A 16588-nucleotide genomic window follows, 5' to 3' on the forward strand; every position below is an offset into this window, starting at 1 on the left:
TGTCCCCCGGGCAGCGGCGGCAAGTGTGGTGACAGCTAAGATCCTCCCCCAGGGCTATCGGACCACTCTCCAGTGTTTGTGGAGTTGCTGCTGGGCAGGGGGAGGCAGCCTTTTCGCTGGCGCCTAACGGTATGGCATTTATAGAATGCGGACTATGAGAAGCACATGCGGGGCGTGATCGCAGATTATTTTGTCGCTAATGAAGGCTCTGTTACTAGTGTTCCAGGGATGCTCGATAAGAGTGGGGCGCCGATAACAGACCCCAGGGCCATGGCGGAGAGCTTCGCCGCGTATTACGCGGATCTTTATGCTCCGCGGGAGTGTTTACCCAAGGCCACGGTGGAAAAGTTTATTGCAGATCTCCGGCCTAAAACTGTGTCTGATGATGTCCGCCAACAACTTGAGCTCCACCTATCGGTGGAAGAACTGGGCAAAGCCCTAGCAGAGCTCAATACCGGGAAGGCCCCGGGACCCAATGGGTTTCCCGCTGAATTCCATCGTCGGTAAAATCTCCAGCTGGCGTCTTACTATCGGGCGGCGGTGGAGGAGACCAGAGAGGTCGGTCGGCTTCCCCCGGACTGGTGACATGCTGAGGTGGTGGTGTTTCATAAGCCGGGCCGGCCCCCGGAGCAGCATGCTTCCTATCGTCCTATTTCTCTCCTTAATGTTAAGGTGAAGGTTTTAGCTAAGGCTCTGGCCAACCGCCTCCTACCACATATCTCGGCGATGGTTCACCCTGACCAGGCCGGGTTCATGCCCCAGAGAGCAATGCGGCACAACATACGACGGACCCACGTAGCTTTGGCAGCTGTCCGACGGACGGGGGTGCCAGCAGCATTCCAGTTGGCGGAGATGGACAGGGCGTTTGACTCCCTGAGTTGGGTCTACCTTTTCGCCCTTCTTCGTAGGCCTAATCTTGGTCCCCGGTTCCTGTCGTATGTGCGACTACTGTATACCAAATTGACAGCGTTGGTTCTTGTGGCGGGTGCGGTATCGTCTAGCTTCCCGATTCGCCATGGCACCAGGCAGGGGTGCCTCTTGTCGCCTTATTTATTTGCCTTGGCTATGGAAACGCTTGCGACTTGGGTGCGTATTGATGCACAGTTGGAGGGGTTGAGTGGGCTGCTGGCCTCTCCGATAGGATCGCATTATATGCGGATGATGTCCATTTTTTCTTAATGCCGTTGTGATACGTGCACTCTTCCCACAAGTAATTTCCCTTAGGGAACTACATAGTACAATATGATAAGATGGTGATTAATGTCTTTCCGTTTTATTAAGTGTCTACTACCGGAATCACGTGATCCTTTAAATGTATAACGCTCTGTGTGTTTTTGCACCTGTTTATATTACAAAAACAAACATCTGAATAGATATGCAATAACGTGATTAGACATAGCCAATTGCTGTTGAACCCCCTTTTTTTCGGTGTGTATATAGGAACTTATGTATAATTTATTCGCATTGTTCATTGAAGTGATGAGTTTTCACTAACCTGCGAGTCAAGTGCACTCGGATCGCTTTTCTGTATAATATGGATGTATGCTGAATTTACACGCGACTTTTTGACTTTTGTGATGAGTCCATACCAACCTGCGTCGGTAATGCACTGAACACATGTGAAAATGGTATGAAATTAAATGATCATCATGTATGCCCATAGATGAAGGATTTCGCGTGACCTATAATATATAATTATGGGGCCATGCTTTGAAAGTGGCACGACGATTTTTGAGCAATTTGTAGTCCCAATAAACTAAATGGCTTTCGAACTACGATTCCCTAACCAAGGATAGTCTCTCTTCTAGTTTTACCGTAGTAGTCCCGCCCACCCCTCAAACAACCAGGAAGTGGTGTAACCTAGTCAACTTTGAGTAAAAGTCCACGGCGTGATGATGCCAGTGTAGCCCAGGTTTGGCGTTCGGAGCAATTACATGTGGGAGGAATACCCGACAATCTCTTTGTGATGACTTATGGCGTTCTAAGGTATTTACCGCGAGCCCGGCTTTCGTTTAAACCAATCGCGCTCTAAACATGAGACCCTTTTTTTAAAACGTGGTTGTCTTCTTTAATGTCCTACAGTAATTTGTGAACAACCATACATGCGAGGAATACCTGACGATCTATTGGAATAATTCAAGACGTCTCAAGGTATTTAACACGAGCTCCTTGTATATGTTTTTGTATATAAAATCGCGGGAGGAATTTGAAGACACCTTTTTTTTAAACGTAGGTGTCCGCTTTATTGTCCAACAGACAGCTGTGAACATACCACATGATCAAGTCTTTCACCGTTGACAGTAATCCTCTGTTGAAGGTATGAATTAATAACCTTGAGATTCCTCTGAGATCGCGCACATCAGTTCAAATATCCATTGTTAATAAGTTTCTCTTACATTTTCAGGCTGTATTCTTCACTTCTCCTACTTGTTAGAAGCCACGCTAAGAGAAAGCGGTAATTTTTAAGTATGATAATAATAGCAATAATATACCCTCCTTCTTTTTTGGAGTTATCACGCAGACTAAGTTAATCAATGTATGATTTTACTTGTCATTTTACAAATAAGGTTTCATGGATCATTAACGCGAATATGAATATGAAATAGAGCTCACAAAAAACATTCACTTGATGCTGAACCCATTAGCACTACCAGATTAATCCGGAAGTGGCTTTGAAGTACGCTTTGAGGTATGGACACACTAAATGTATTGTGGTAGAATACAATCACGCCTACAACATGGTAACCAACTTCCTTTTATTTATTTTTGTAGGGTGCCAAACTTACTGAGAAAGAAAATTTGTCATAAATCCCCTTAAAGCTGACTTTTTAGAGGCTAATAGGTAATAAAACAAGGTGTTATTCTCCAACGTGTGCGTAAACGCTCCCAATGTTTTGGAAATCTTTCTGTGGTCTAGGAGCAATATTAATGAACTGGTTTCACTAAGTTCGAATTTCCTTTTTCTTTAGACAATACCAAGTACGCTGCACAAACTTACTTACTATCCACGTCACGACCAAAAAGGATTGGATTTAGGATCAGATAATCCATCTTGAAGTAGTTCCGACTTCCCTCGCCTTCGGCGTTAGGTGAGAAAATTCAGTGACGCGCCCCAGGTATCCCATTCATTCTTCCATCCTCATCACATCAATCTTCACGCGTGTTGATATTCGATCCTGCCACTACTATCAACATTCTTCCCAGCGATGCACTGAGTTGATGTTGCAGGACAATTCCAGTGTATTATTGTTTGATGTGTACTGGATGTATGAAGAAGGTATGAGTGTTTATATGGGTGATGAAAGTGTAGATGTGATGAGGATGGAAGAATGAATGGGATACCTGGGGCGCGTCACTGAATTTTATGTGATCTAACTATCGCACATTTTGTATAAAAATATTTTTTGACTGAGAATCATATATGAAAATAAAATGATGTATTTTTGTATTTTGTGTTTGAACCCTCATTGAATGGCCCCTATTTGAAAGTGAGCTCAGATTTTTGTTCATTGAAGAAAATGTTTGGACTCCGTATGAGCCTTTAACCCAAATACATAGGGCAGTACCACGTCTCTTGATTCTGTTTATTGTACTTTCCCCTGCCGGTCTGCCCTACATCATTGCCAGGGGGCGCCTCTTTCAATATTAGGTATACCAGTTGCAGAAGCACCCGTACTCGATCACACCCCGATGGTTCCGGCAGGTGAATTTGGCACTGGGGCAGTTTCTTTGGGGGGGAGGAGCGGTGCGTGTCGCATTGCATACGTGCTTTCTCTCCACATACTGTGGGGGCCTCGTGACCTCAGATCACCTTTCCTACTATCAGGCCTCGCACCTGCTGGTCCTCAATCAGTAGTGGTATGGAGACAGGAGGGACCCAGCCTACGCTGTGGAGCGGTACATGATGGGTCAGTCCACTCTCCATACGATACTCTATTCAGCTGCCTCGCGTGGTGCGCTGCCGCCTGAGACAAAAGTAGTCTTTCAAATCTGGCGACAATATCTGAAGCGTATGGGGTGGTTGAAACTCCCCTGTGGCATAATGGGCGCCTGCCGGCCCTGGCGGCCCTACAGGGCTTTCGGGGTTGGGACGCCATTGGCATCTCCACCCTGGGCAACGTTGTGTGCAATGGCTCCCTCAAATCGTTCCGCGATCTGCAAGTGGAATATCACATACCCCAATCGCAATTCTTCTGGTACCTCCAGTTCAGGCACGCGCTTACTCCCAGCCTGGAGGGCCTCGATTCTCTCCCTGAGTTTAGCCCACTGGAGGCGAAAGTCTTTATAGGTGACCTGGAGACCAAGAAAATATCGCGAATATACCAAACCCTGGTCACTCATAGCGCGTCCTCACTGGAGGAACTACGGGGGTGTGGGAGGAGGGTGTGGGGGCATTGGAGGAGGAAGACTGGAGGGAGGCCCTGGCTGCACCTCGGGGGGGCATCCATTCCAATGCGTCTTCACCTTATACAATTTAAGTACCTTCACTGGGTCTACTTTACTCGGGTACGACTGTGGCGGGCAGGACTGATTGCCTCCCCGGATTGTCTCAGATGTGGTGTGACCTAGGGCACATTTCTGCATACAGTCTGGCAATGCCTGTCGCTGAACCGCTTTTGGAGAGGGATATTCGCCTGCCTCTCCGAGGTTCTGGGATGGTCGCTGTGAGAAGTTAGCCTGGCATATGATGTCCACTAGTTCTAGTGGGCACCTTGCACCAGTCTAATCGACCCTCATTGATGGTGGTTGTAAAGTCAACCTTATACAAAGCTATCCTAGGGGTAGCAGTGACAAGCAGTCTTCAGGCTAAGACTTCAGAGAGCGAATTAAGCAAGTTGTTTTACCAATTATAATCCCTTGGGTACCAAATGAAAGCACACCACACAAGGTATATATCAAATATATATGTATTTATTCTAAACACAACCCCTCGGCACTCTTTATGAGGTCAGAGGTAAAAGTACAATACAAGTTACTTAATTGGCATACGATAAGTTGCACAGTATACGTTTTGCCCTAGGGGCCTCACAAACCATATACTAAAATAGTGGTATAAGGACCACGTGAGAATTAGAAATCAGGCCTGGGGCCTGTGGAATCGCTGGGGCTACTCTAAACAACCAAAGGTTAGGAAGTAGGAGGCCCACGGGAGCCGCGTGCAGTGACTAAACACAGCCGCGGGTTAACATTGACTTTGTATGGGAAACGAACAAGTTACAAATTTACAATTTAAGGACACTTCTAAATAAACTAAGATGGAACCCTTTTGGACTTAGACACTAGGAGGGCCAATACCCTGGAGACTACCAGAGTACTTGTGTTACCTCACCCACGGAAACCGGGTGCATAGATCTCTTTTGGTGTCTGGTTTCGTTGTCGATTTCAAGATCTGCAAAGAAGTGCTGCAGGCGACCAGAGGAAAAGTTTCCTGGTGGATCGAAGATCTGTAGAACCTGAAAGCAGAAGGAACAGAGTCTGGGTCACTTGCCAGTGACCAGGGCGGCGATAGGAAGATGCCACCAGATGTCGGGTGATTTCAGGTGAGGAGGTGAAGCTTGTCTCTTCAGCCACGAGGACCAGGAGGTGTCAACTCCAACCAGGAGCTGGATTCAAGCTGTCCCACAAAGGATCTAGTTGACTGCGGTGTCGGTATCTGGATTGGACCCAACAAGCCTTGGCAAACGCAACCCACGCAGGAAGTCAAGATGGGCTTCGGTGCAGACCAGCAAGGTCTGAGGAATTTCTCCTTTGCAAGAAAGTTGGAGCAAGCCTGGAGCAACCAGGAAAGCAAGTTAGATTCAAAGAAAAGTCTTTGGTGAGCTCACTAGCCAACGGGCAAGGAACTGCAAAGACACAACAAGCTGAAATGCAAAAGCGGGGCCCACGGGACACTCGTGGATTAGAGGCCTCTGAGCTTCGGTGCAAATGGTGCTCGGGTCTGGGACTTCAAGCATCCCAATGCACAACTTTGAGATACCTTGTGAAGTAGGTGCAGCTTGTAAAATGCAGGATATCCAGGAGTTCCGGTCCCACATCTCTTGTGTCCGCCATGGGTCTCAGCTTTGCTGTGAGTGAAGGTCGGGTTCAAGGATGTCTGGAAGTCCATGTCCTGTGTCGCAGATTCTTCGGGATCCGGCAGAGCCTTGAAAATGCAGACCGGCAAAGTTTCTGTTGGTGCTTGTTTGAACAGGGTGGTCACTCTTTGACCACAAGGGAGATATCTTCCGTCTTCCAGTCGAAATGGAATGTCAAAGGCCCAGGATATATGTTTCAGAGTTTAGTCCAGGGTAATCTAAAGTCCTAGGGACTGGGTTCCTATACTAAGTTTAGGGGCTGACTTCCTTTAAGGTCCCTCCTATGGGTGGACCTGGGAAGGGGGTGGTTACACCCCTTTCCCTTTGTCCAGTTTCGTGCCAGAGCTGGGGCAGAATTCCCCAGCAACCGGTTTGAACTGGGAAATGCATGGAGCACCTTGTGTGCCCCAGGCAGTGTCTGGAAAGCATTCACTGAATGCAGCCCTCCCTGCCCCAATACACAAAGCCTGTCAGGGGAGGTGCCAGAACCTCCCTGAAGAGAAAGCCTATTGTCCAGGCCTCCCCTGCCGGAGTTTCGTCCAGCAGCAGGAGGGCAGACTCGTGTCTGTGGCAGCAGAATCCAAATTGTGATGCTGAGGCTCTGTTTAACTTTAACCGTGTTTACCAGTAACTACATGTCTTCTCCCTCTAGAAGGGTGGAATGCTACCCCCGCCGCCAGAACTGGCGAAGGGGGGGTAGTATTCCAAAGTGTTTTACACCTTACACGACATGTTTTGATAAAGCCAAACCAAAGTTAGCGAGGATTATAATGAACTTAAGAGTATATGGTATGGCCATATCATAGAACAGCTATAAGGAGATGGTTCCGAAAGCTGCAGAGGGGCTCAGCTCATGCTAGGGCACTCTCTCACATAAAACCAAGCACTCTGCCTCCAGGATTGTTAAGGCCTGCCATAGGAGTGACTTATAGGTGTATATGTGTCTATATGTATATATAGATATAGGTATACTATATCTAAGTAAGGGGTGATTACACCACCTTACCCAGGCTGTGTGAACAGACCTGTGGTGTCAGTTTGGAAGGCAAACCAGGGGTGGCATAATACATGCTGCAGCCCCTGGTAGGCCTAGGGTGCACGTATGCCCTGGGTACCTATGGGACAATATACAGGGGCTCACAAGGGTGACCCAGTAACCAATCTGGTATGTACCTAAATTACATGGTATCAATTTAGAGAGAGAACAGCTGGGCTGTGGGCCTGATTAGCAGGTCCACAGTCACACTAAAGTAGAAAAACCAGAGAATCACAGCAAAAAGTGGGGGTAACCATAAGAAGCAGACCCTACTCTCCTACAGTCGCTTCCACGTATGCCACAGCTTGCCCTGTTACATGTGATGGAGGGGATTGGGGGTAATCTCTATAAAAGGCACCTGTTACAGCTGGGCCTCACGTTGGCGAAACGGGACATTGCTAGGATGTGGAAGGATGTGCGTGCACCCTCGGTGGCCGCATGGAAGAACGGCCTTGACTTCTGCATGTGGTTGGTGCGGCCAATCTTTGAGTCCCGTGGGTGGCCGCGTAAGCACTACAAAATTTGGAAGCTGTGGGCTGACTATGGGGGCATGTGGTTGGAGCCTCCGGTTGAAACGGATGATATCCTTGTGGACTGAGGGTAGGGACGGGTGTTTGGGCCTGGTGGGGCGGTGGACTGGGATGCGTGTGTGTGCGGGTGGGTGGGTTTCGGTGGTGGTTGTGCAACTCGGGGCGGTGGGGGGAAATAGTTGGGGCAAGGGGGGATGTTATCCTGATTGATGCTTATTGTCCAATATGCTAGTTGTGTTGTTTTTACAGAAAGTCAATTGCTGCCTGTAATTGTGTAACAAGATGCCGCAGTGGTCTCTGGGGTACAGAGCCCTGCACCTATTGTGCAGATTGACAAATAAAATTTGTTTTAAAAAAAAAAACATGCACAGTTGGCTGGGGCCCCCTATAAAAGAGCATAGGCTTTCACTTACTAAGCCCATAGCTCCCGCCCTTAAGATATACAACTCCAAAGTCGCCAGTGCAATCCTACACGGTGCTGAACTCTGGGGCCATGAGGATATTACTCCCCTGGTTACTGCCCAAAACAAATTTATACGGGCACTAACTGGTTTCCCGCAATCTACTCCATTGCTGCCTTTATTTTGGACCTAGGTTGCTTTTGATGATTGATGTCCTCCTGAGACACAGCCGGGAGAGATTTTACTGGTAGCATTTTTTTTTTTAAATTGTGGAATATTTGCTTGGTGCAATGCTGGTTTTAAACTTTTACCTGTCATTGCGAGCTTTGCTTCAGCGCTTGGAGCCGGACTCCCCGGGGTTTGCTGGGCATAGGCGACCACCATCTTGGGAGGAGGCTGGGTCAGCACGCTAGTCGCTCTCCCTAATAGCACGTTATAAGCAGACCTAGTGTAAGCACTCAGCGGATGCGCGCAGCGGGCGCGCCAAAGGCGTGCCTAAGGCAAGCCCGTCTGCGCCCGTCTGCACACGACCCACGCACAGCGCCAGCCCCCCTGCCCATTTGGATAAAGAGGTTGTCAGACTGGAGCCTTATTCGAGCGGTAAGCTTCATAAATACTTTGTTTCCTGAACAGAACTGTATTTGTATTACCCCCAGTACAGAGGCCGCTCAGGGCGCTTTAGTCTGTCAGGGCTGTAAAATCCAATTACCGGAAGTCCTCTTTCATAGTAGGATAGACATAGCCAAGAGCTGTGTGATTCCATAGCCACATTTTTTTATAACTTTTATAACAAGGTGGATACTATTTTTACCTCGCTGTCAGGTTCCACGACTAAGATCCGCCCTACAGCCAATTCAGATTTGTCTTTAACAGCTCACGCTTCCGTCCAGCTTGATAAGTTACTTCCAGTCTCAGTCCAGGAGATTTTTTAAATGATCATGTCGGCCAAATCGGGCTCACCAACTGACCCTTTCCCACTATCTACTCTTAAACTAGTGGCGGAACCAGTTGCCCTCCATTTAACACCTATTTTCAACGCGATGTTTGAAGAAGGCTATTTTCCCAAGATCTGGAAAAGTGCATTCATAATGCCCCTACTGAAGAAATCCAATCTCGATCCCAAGGATTCCAATAGTTTCAGACCAATCTCTAGACTTCCTTTACCGGCTAAAATAATTGAAAAGATATGAACGCACAACTTAGTGCATTCCTAGAAGCCTCTCAGAGTCTAGACCCTACTCAATATGGTTTCTGGGGTGGGCATAGTACAGAATCCGCCCTCCTCAAATCCACTGATGAAATCAGAACCCGTTTAGATCAGGGAGGATACACTGCTCTAATTATGTTGGATCTCTCTGCGGCCTGTGATACTGTCCATCACAGTCTACTGATGGACAGGCTGCGAGAGATCGGGGTAGAAGGGGCGGCCTGGATGCTGCTCAAATCCTTTCTTTCGGACAGGGTTCAGGCGGTTGCCTTGGGGAGGTTTACATCCAAACCTTTCTCGTTACCATGTGGGGTCCCTCAGGGATCTTCTATTAGTCCTACTCTTATTAACATTTATGTCGCTCAACTGGCGCCTTTGATTGAATCCTTTGGGTTCAATTTAACATCTTATGCAGATGACACACAAATCGTTGTGTCACTGCTCCCAGACAGGTTACATGATACGGCCACCCGGTTCCAGGACTGTTTAACAGCTAAAGGTTGCTGGATGAATCAAAATTGTCGTAAGCTCAATTCGAGTAAGACGAGGTGGTTCTGTTTGGCAACAATGCAAATTTCTGGTTGCCTAGTTGGTGGCCGGACAAAATGGGCCCTCTCCCTCAACCCGTGAGGAAGGTAAAGAACTTGGGAGTTTATATCGATAATAAACTCTGTCTGAAGGACCAGGTTAATGCAGAGGTTTCATCCACATCCTTTATTTCAAGATCCTGCAAAAATATTCTCCCTCTCCTTCCAACGGATAGTTAGAAAACCGTTATCACTGCCCCAGTCATGTCCAAATTGGACTATTGTAACAGTCTTTACTTAAACATCCAGGAAGGTTTTTTGAAAAAGCTTCAGCTTTTGCAGAACGCGGCAGCCAGATTACTGACTAAAACATCTAAATATGCTTCAATATCAGCGGAGCTAAAGAAACTGCACTGGTTACCTGTAAAGAGGCGGGTTAGCTTCAAGGCTCTGTGCATAGTCCACAAATCCCCTGCGCTCGTCCGAAGCTAAACTGGTTCGGGTGCCCTTGGTTAGGAAATCCAACTAGGGAGGTAGACGTTTTATGGTCGGTGCAGCTAAGCCATGGAATGACTTGCCTTTTCACCTTAGAGTCATAATTAATCATCTGGAGTTTAGGAAAGCCCTTAATACATGGCTGTTCCAGTCCAGTTAATCCGCCCTCTCTTCTGCTTAGACCTCGGTAGGACATTTGATCTTTCAGCACCAGAACACCCGTTGTTTAACAGTGCGCTTTACAAATGGCAGTAACATTAACATTAACATTGTATTGAGGATCTGGCTCGATTCAGGCTTATAGCTCTTTGGAGAAGGCTTTGAGTTACCCCTGAGTGCTCTTTGTATGCCAAAGCTCTCTTGAATTTTAGGGGGGTAGGGTGCCTAAGTAAGATCAAGTGGCTCCAGTATATTAAAAAATCCTTGACAGAAATGGGGATGAGTATATTGTGGGAGAATCCAGAAGTCAACCCATTCCCGACAAAAAAGGAGGTTAAGGCAGTTTACTTGGATATGGTGAAGATGAAGCGTTTTTCATCTATCACAAGGCCAACTTTGACCAGGAATTTCTTGATGATCAAACATGAGCTTGGGTTTGAACCGTATTGGGATTATATTTTAAAACCGTTTGATAGGAAGCTATACCAACAGTTTAGGGTAGGCTCCCTTCCAATTAAAGCTTTTACTAGCCGATGGTATTCTTCTACGACAGAAATGTGCCCTTTGTGTTTAGCACAGATTGAATCAATTGCTCACATCCTATTTGTTTGCCCGGCCTCCAGGTCACCTAGGATGAAATGGCTCAAGCCCACTTGTACCAGCCTGGGCACTAGATCAGCCATTGAGGCCCTTAGGATCCTGCAGACATGTACCCAGGAATCCATTGTTGTTGCCATGGCAAAATTCTTGAGTTGGGCATGAGCGATTCGGGTTAACAAACTAAGGGAACACTGATTTGTTTCAATCCTCTTTTTACCAACTTTAAGGGTTGTGTGGTAGATTGAATTTGCTACCCTGTTGAGTCTTGATGCAGGGTTTAGTGATTTCATTTAAAGACTGGGGTAGCGGTTTGTCTAAACCACTGCCACAGGTGTTTTGGCTTTATAACACTGTTTTGCCAATAAACCATTATTGGGTGGACATATCTCATATTACATCTTTTTAAACTTATGGTCTTTTATAGTGTATTAGAGTATGTCGAACTTCTGTAATAATACTTAAACTCATGCATCTTATTGTGGCCCTCTTACCTTAATGTCAGCTCTGTCTTGACTTGATCTTGTTCAATTTTGCATTTTTAATCGGTTTTAATTTTTAACTGACTGTAATGTCTTTTATGATTTTAATAATCAGTTCAGTTCAAAGCTTTATTCGGTTAGTAATAACAACCATATAAGCAGTCATAAAAATACAAAGCTGTTGTTAACAGCCCACATTGCATTCTCAAAATATTTGGTATATAGTATGGGCAACTATATGTGCAATTTAAGCAATATACGTTTGTGCAAAAAACGCAGAAAGGTGTCGAGTGCTATACAGATTGCATAAAGTACCATATATAGATACACTGATTCCGTTCTAGAAAGTGGCAAGTGCTAGCTAAATTTTACATTATGTGGAAATTCGCAATAAAGCGACAAGTGCCAATAATATACATTTCAGGCAAAATCGGCAAAACACATTGTATGTTGCTTGATGTATAGTAAAATGCCATATATAATTAGATTTCATATCATACAGATTTTACCAAAAGTGACAAGTGCTAACAGTTTACATTATGTGCAAATTTCGCAATAAAGTGCCACGTGCCAATATTATACCTTTTGTGCAAATTATGCAAAAAGTGCAAAATGCCTTTGGTACTGAGTTAATTACAACATGTCATATTAATATATAGACTCTGAAGATAATAGATTTCCTAGCAGCTATGCATTTTAAAATATAGGATGCCACATAAAAACAGATATCCGGGCTTTCCAAAGTAAACATTAGCCTCCTAGCATTTTTAGTAGATCGAACATTATTTTTTAAGAACTGGGGTTTCAGGTAAAACTTCCTTAAAAAGATGTAAAATTTGCGAAACATTAAAAAATGTCAGCAACTTTGATTGGAAGTATTGTCGCAAGGGCATACAGAACTGGTACTTTTTTTCATAGTCGGGAAGGCCACGAGATGATGTACAATCCCTAGCCTTAAACGAGTCAGTACAAAACGGTGAGAGGTTTTTGTTACATCGGTCAAATATGCCTGGAAACCAGCTCTAAGATTTAATTGCTGGTAGAATACGAGGGTAGGTTGTTCTCCGATTAGTCTCCCTCGAGCCTCCCCTTTATGGGCTAGAAAAGTTGCTTCAATCAAAATAAAGACTAATGAAGTGACTGAGCAGCACCTTGGTCCACTTATTTAAGTCCAGCTTCACTGTTAGGTCTAGGGGGGTCAAAGGTCAAGGCTCCATACTAAGTCTGGGTCCCAAGACATTTGAAACGCTAGATCTGGTGAAGGGTGACACAACATATAGCAGATACTTGTGTAGAGAGGGAGAAGGCATACAAACTCTATAAGAAGTGAATTCACTATGGTACAATTAGTGGCTTATCTGTGGAGAAATGTCTTAGAACCGAATTCCACTATTACTCAAATTTGTCTAACCCCCTCCTATAGTTTCTCCCTTATTTCTATTCTCCTTCTGTCTCCCACATTTTTCTTTCTTGATCATTCTATATTGGCCTGCTATTTTCTTTTCATTCACTTTTCTTCCCCTATGCACTATATTGAGACTGATTTGAATCATTGTCATTTTCTTTTTTGACAGTAAACCTTTATTGATTGCATGTTGGTTCTATGTTGGTTCTATGTATGGGATTCACCCAACCATACTTGTTGTACAGCACTTTGTACTCAGTTGAGTGGCTTTATAAAAATCAGAACTAAATTGTTTTGTATTGTTCTGGTAGTATAATAGTTGTAGAGTTGTACGATAAAAGTTGTAGTGCTGTGGTGGTTTAATGTAGGTGTGTTGTTATAAGATTTTATGGCAAATATAATTTTGATGTTGGAGTTAAAGTGTGTAGGTTATTTAGGGATAGTACTGTTTTGCAGTTGTGTAGTTGAGGTGCTGTAGTTGTCGTGCCTGCGTCCAAGCCTCAGAAAAAACAACTCAGACACACTGGATGTATTCTTCATTGCCTCCATATGCTGTGCTCACCATTCGCCTCCTAAAGACCACTCTAAGCCTCTACTGTCCCTCACCACGTTACTTACCTTGTTCGGGGCACATCACATTTTGTCTTCAGAGTTAAGTTCCAGGTCTTATGTGCCCGACTCTACACCTCTCACTGTTTTAGACACAAACTCAGGCTTTCTCATGAGTCTACATTTCCCTGATCAGTCGTCAAGGTCAAACTACTTGACACCCTGAGCGTGTGATTGTCCACATGCTGGATGTGGGCTGTAAGGGATCTTCTCTTGGGCTGATGGGGCTCTTCTGGCGCATTCTCTGTCTCTCTGAGGTTGCCTGTCTCCTCAGATGAGTTTTAGGTTGGCTTGAAGTGTAACGTGTTTCCTGTGATGGACTTCCCAAGACCATTTTAAGCCTCCCATACCCCTCTCCACATGACTTCCCCATGGCCCTTGTTTGGTACACCTCACTTCCTGACCCTGCCTTCAGAGTTGTGATTCCAGGTCTTACTGCTCCACTCTACAGTAGTGTTGCAGTAGTAAAATTGGTATTGTGTTGTTACAGCATTGTAGTTGGTGTGGGAATATTGTAGTGGGAGAGTTTTAATTGTACTGTAGTGTTTGTGCTCACAACAGACTGCGGAAAACATGGTTCAAGCAGGGCTATAGGGAACCAAATATCTAAAGTAGATGTATACTAGTCCTGCACTCTTTAATGCTACAGCAGATGCCGAAGCACAAATGACAAGCATATAACTATTGGTCATAGTTTTCATCCTACAACCGTTTTCAGCAGTGGATGTCCTAACCTTTTTTTTGCCAAGTATTTTTATTAACGTTTGCATATGAGAATCACATTGGATGAATGTACATGTAAATTTACATTGTTACACGTGCTTCCGATCTGCGGAACCGTGGTCACATCTCCAGTTTGAGAGTTTTGTAATACACAATGTAAGTGACGCTATATACGATGTCACTCAACTTTGCATGCCTTTTGCATATGGAATTTCTCCTTCCCTTTTTTTTGCCAGTGCGTTAACTACTGGTTATGTTATGGAATTACTAATTGGGGAGGTCTAACTGGGGTAATGTTCTTATATTTTGGAGCATATGAGTCAGACGGGGTTTCGAGGCTACTGCATGTCCTTTTTATACTTTTGAGTAGTGTCAGTGGGTCGGGAACCTGCCCAACCGTCGCTTTGTTGTGCCCTGTTATGTACTTGCTGTTGGGTGGGAACCATTGTGTGTGCTATTAATCTGGGTCTGTGGTTGCGGGTTTATCGGGGTTTGTGACTGAGTGTCTGAATTGTCTGGTATTGTTTGCTGTTTGAATTGATGTAGCAAGAGGGTCCACTCCATAGATGTAGGGTGCTTACGTATCCCCTTTACCTCCTCCTCCCGGAGCATTTCTTCCTCCGCAGCTGCCCATTTGTTCACTGCTCCCACCCAGGCTGCTGTCGGGGGTCCCTCAGGTGCTCTGCAGTGCATAGCTATGCCTCTCTTTGCTAATAGTGTGGCTAGCGAGGCGAAACAAATTGATACTTTGTGTTGTTTTCGTCTCTGGAAAATTCCAGGTGTGTAGGCCTCCCATGTGTCCATGTTAGGTAGACCCATTAGTTCCCTAAGTGTCTCGTGGACCGTGTGCTAGTTTGGACCTAATGTAGGGCAGGTCCAGAACATATGATAGAAGTCTGCATCCAGTATTTGACATCTGGAGCAGAGTAACTGAGTGAATGGATAAAAGCGCGGGAGTCGCGCTGGTGTTTGATACGCTCTGTGTAGAATGTAGTACTGTATGTTCTTAAAGTGTACATTTCGGGAAACCTTTTTGGGATTTTTGAGTGCTTGCTCCCATTCCCTGTCGTGCATCGGGCACCATAGTACGCCCTCCCACTTTTCCCGCAGCGCGGCCAATGGTTTATTAAGCTCTCGTATGGCTTTATAGAGCCATGTGACCTAGTGACGACTTGCCCCATGTGCATGATTGCGCGAAGGACCGGGTGTGTTGTTGGTTCTCCCTCTGTCAGATCATTTATTGAACGGTATCTTTCTATGATTTGTCTGTGGAGTAATAATTGGCCAGGTGGAAGGTCGTATTCTTCCACTAGCTGGTGGAACGGTCGAAGCTGTCTGTCCTCGAATAAGGATTCTATCTCGGCGAGGGAGTGCTGTGTCGATATTCTGAGTATATTGGTCGTGTACTATTACTCCCGTCTGGGCCAGCCCACTAACAGCAATAAGGGGGAATATAAAGACAACCCCACGGACATTCTGTGTATCCTTTGCATGCATCTGCGAGCCACGATACCTGTATTGGGTGCGTGCATCGTGGTTTAGTGCCGGGTAGTAACAAACGGCATAGTTCTGGTGTGGGTGTGAGGCCTGTTACTGTGTGGGTCTCCCCCATGTACCTGCCCGCCGTCCACTAGGATCGCCACTGTAGTTGTACCACCAGGAAGTAGGACTCGAAGGAGGTGCACCCAGTCTGCCCTGAGGTAGATGTCCTAACGTTAACCTATATTTATATCATTCAAAAAAGATTTTATCTGAATGACAGCTGATGGCTTAACCAGATCCCAAATTTCTACATTAACAAAGTTTTGATCTGAATGATCATCGCATCTTTAAGGCCAAATCTAACATGATAATGTCAGAAGTGCATAAAACAAAATGAAAATGAGGACATTCTTATATCTCTCCAAGTGCCACAATCTCTCCTCACCTCTGCGAGAACCCCCCTCGAAAAGTACAGAAAGAAGAATCCCTTTCAGCTAGCACTACAACTGGTCATATCGACCTCAATTTACTATGCCACTCTGTAGCATCTTTATTGTTATCGAAGGAAAAGTTCATTCTTCCATAGGACAGAAAACAGACTTATTAAACAAGGACTCTGTCATGTATAGTGGCCAATGTGTTTCTTGACTCAATTCAAATCACCTTCTGCAAAACTGTGAAAATATTTCTAGATTATATTGTTTGAATATTCATCGGTTTAGTGGCAAGATGCAAATACAATGTTCACAGCCACCAGAGAATTTGGAGTGCCCACAACTGAGTCATCTTCTGTAGTTCTTCATAGGTTATGTCAGCTGGAGGCGACCTGAACTTGTGTTACCTGAACTAATATCATGGCAG

The sequence above is a fragment of the Lissotriton helveticus genome, chromosome 8 (assembly GCF_964261635.1).
Source record: "Lissotriton helveticus chromosome 8, aLisHel1.1, whole genome shotgun sequence".
NCBI lineage: Eukaryota > Metazoa > Chordata > Amphibia > Caudata > Salamandridae > Lissotriton > Lissotriton helveticus.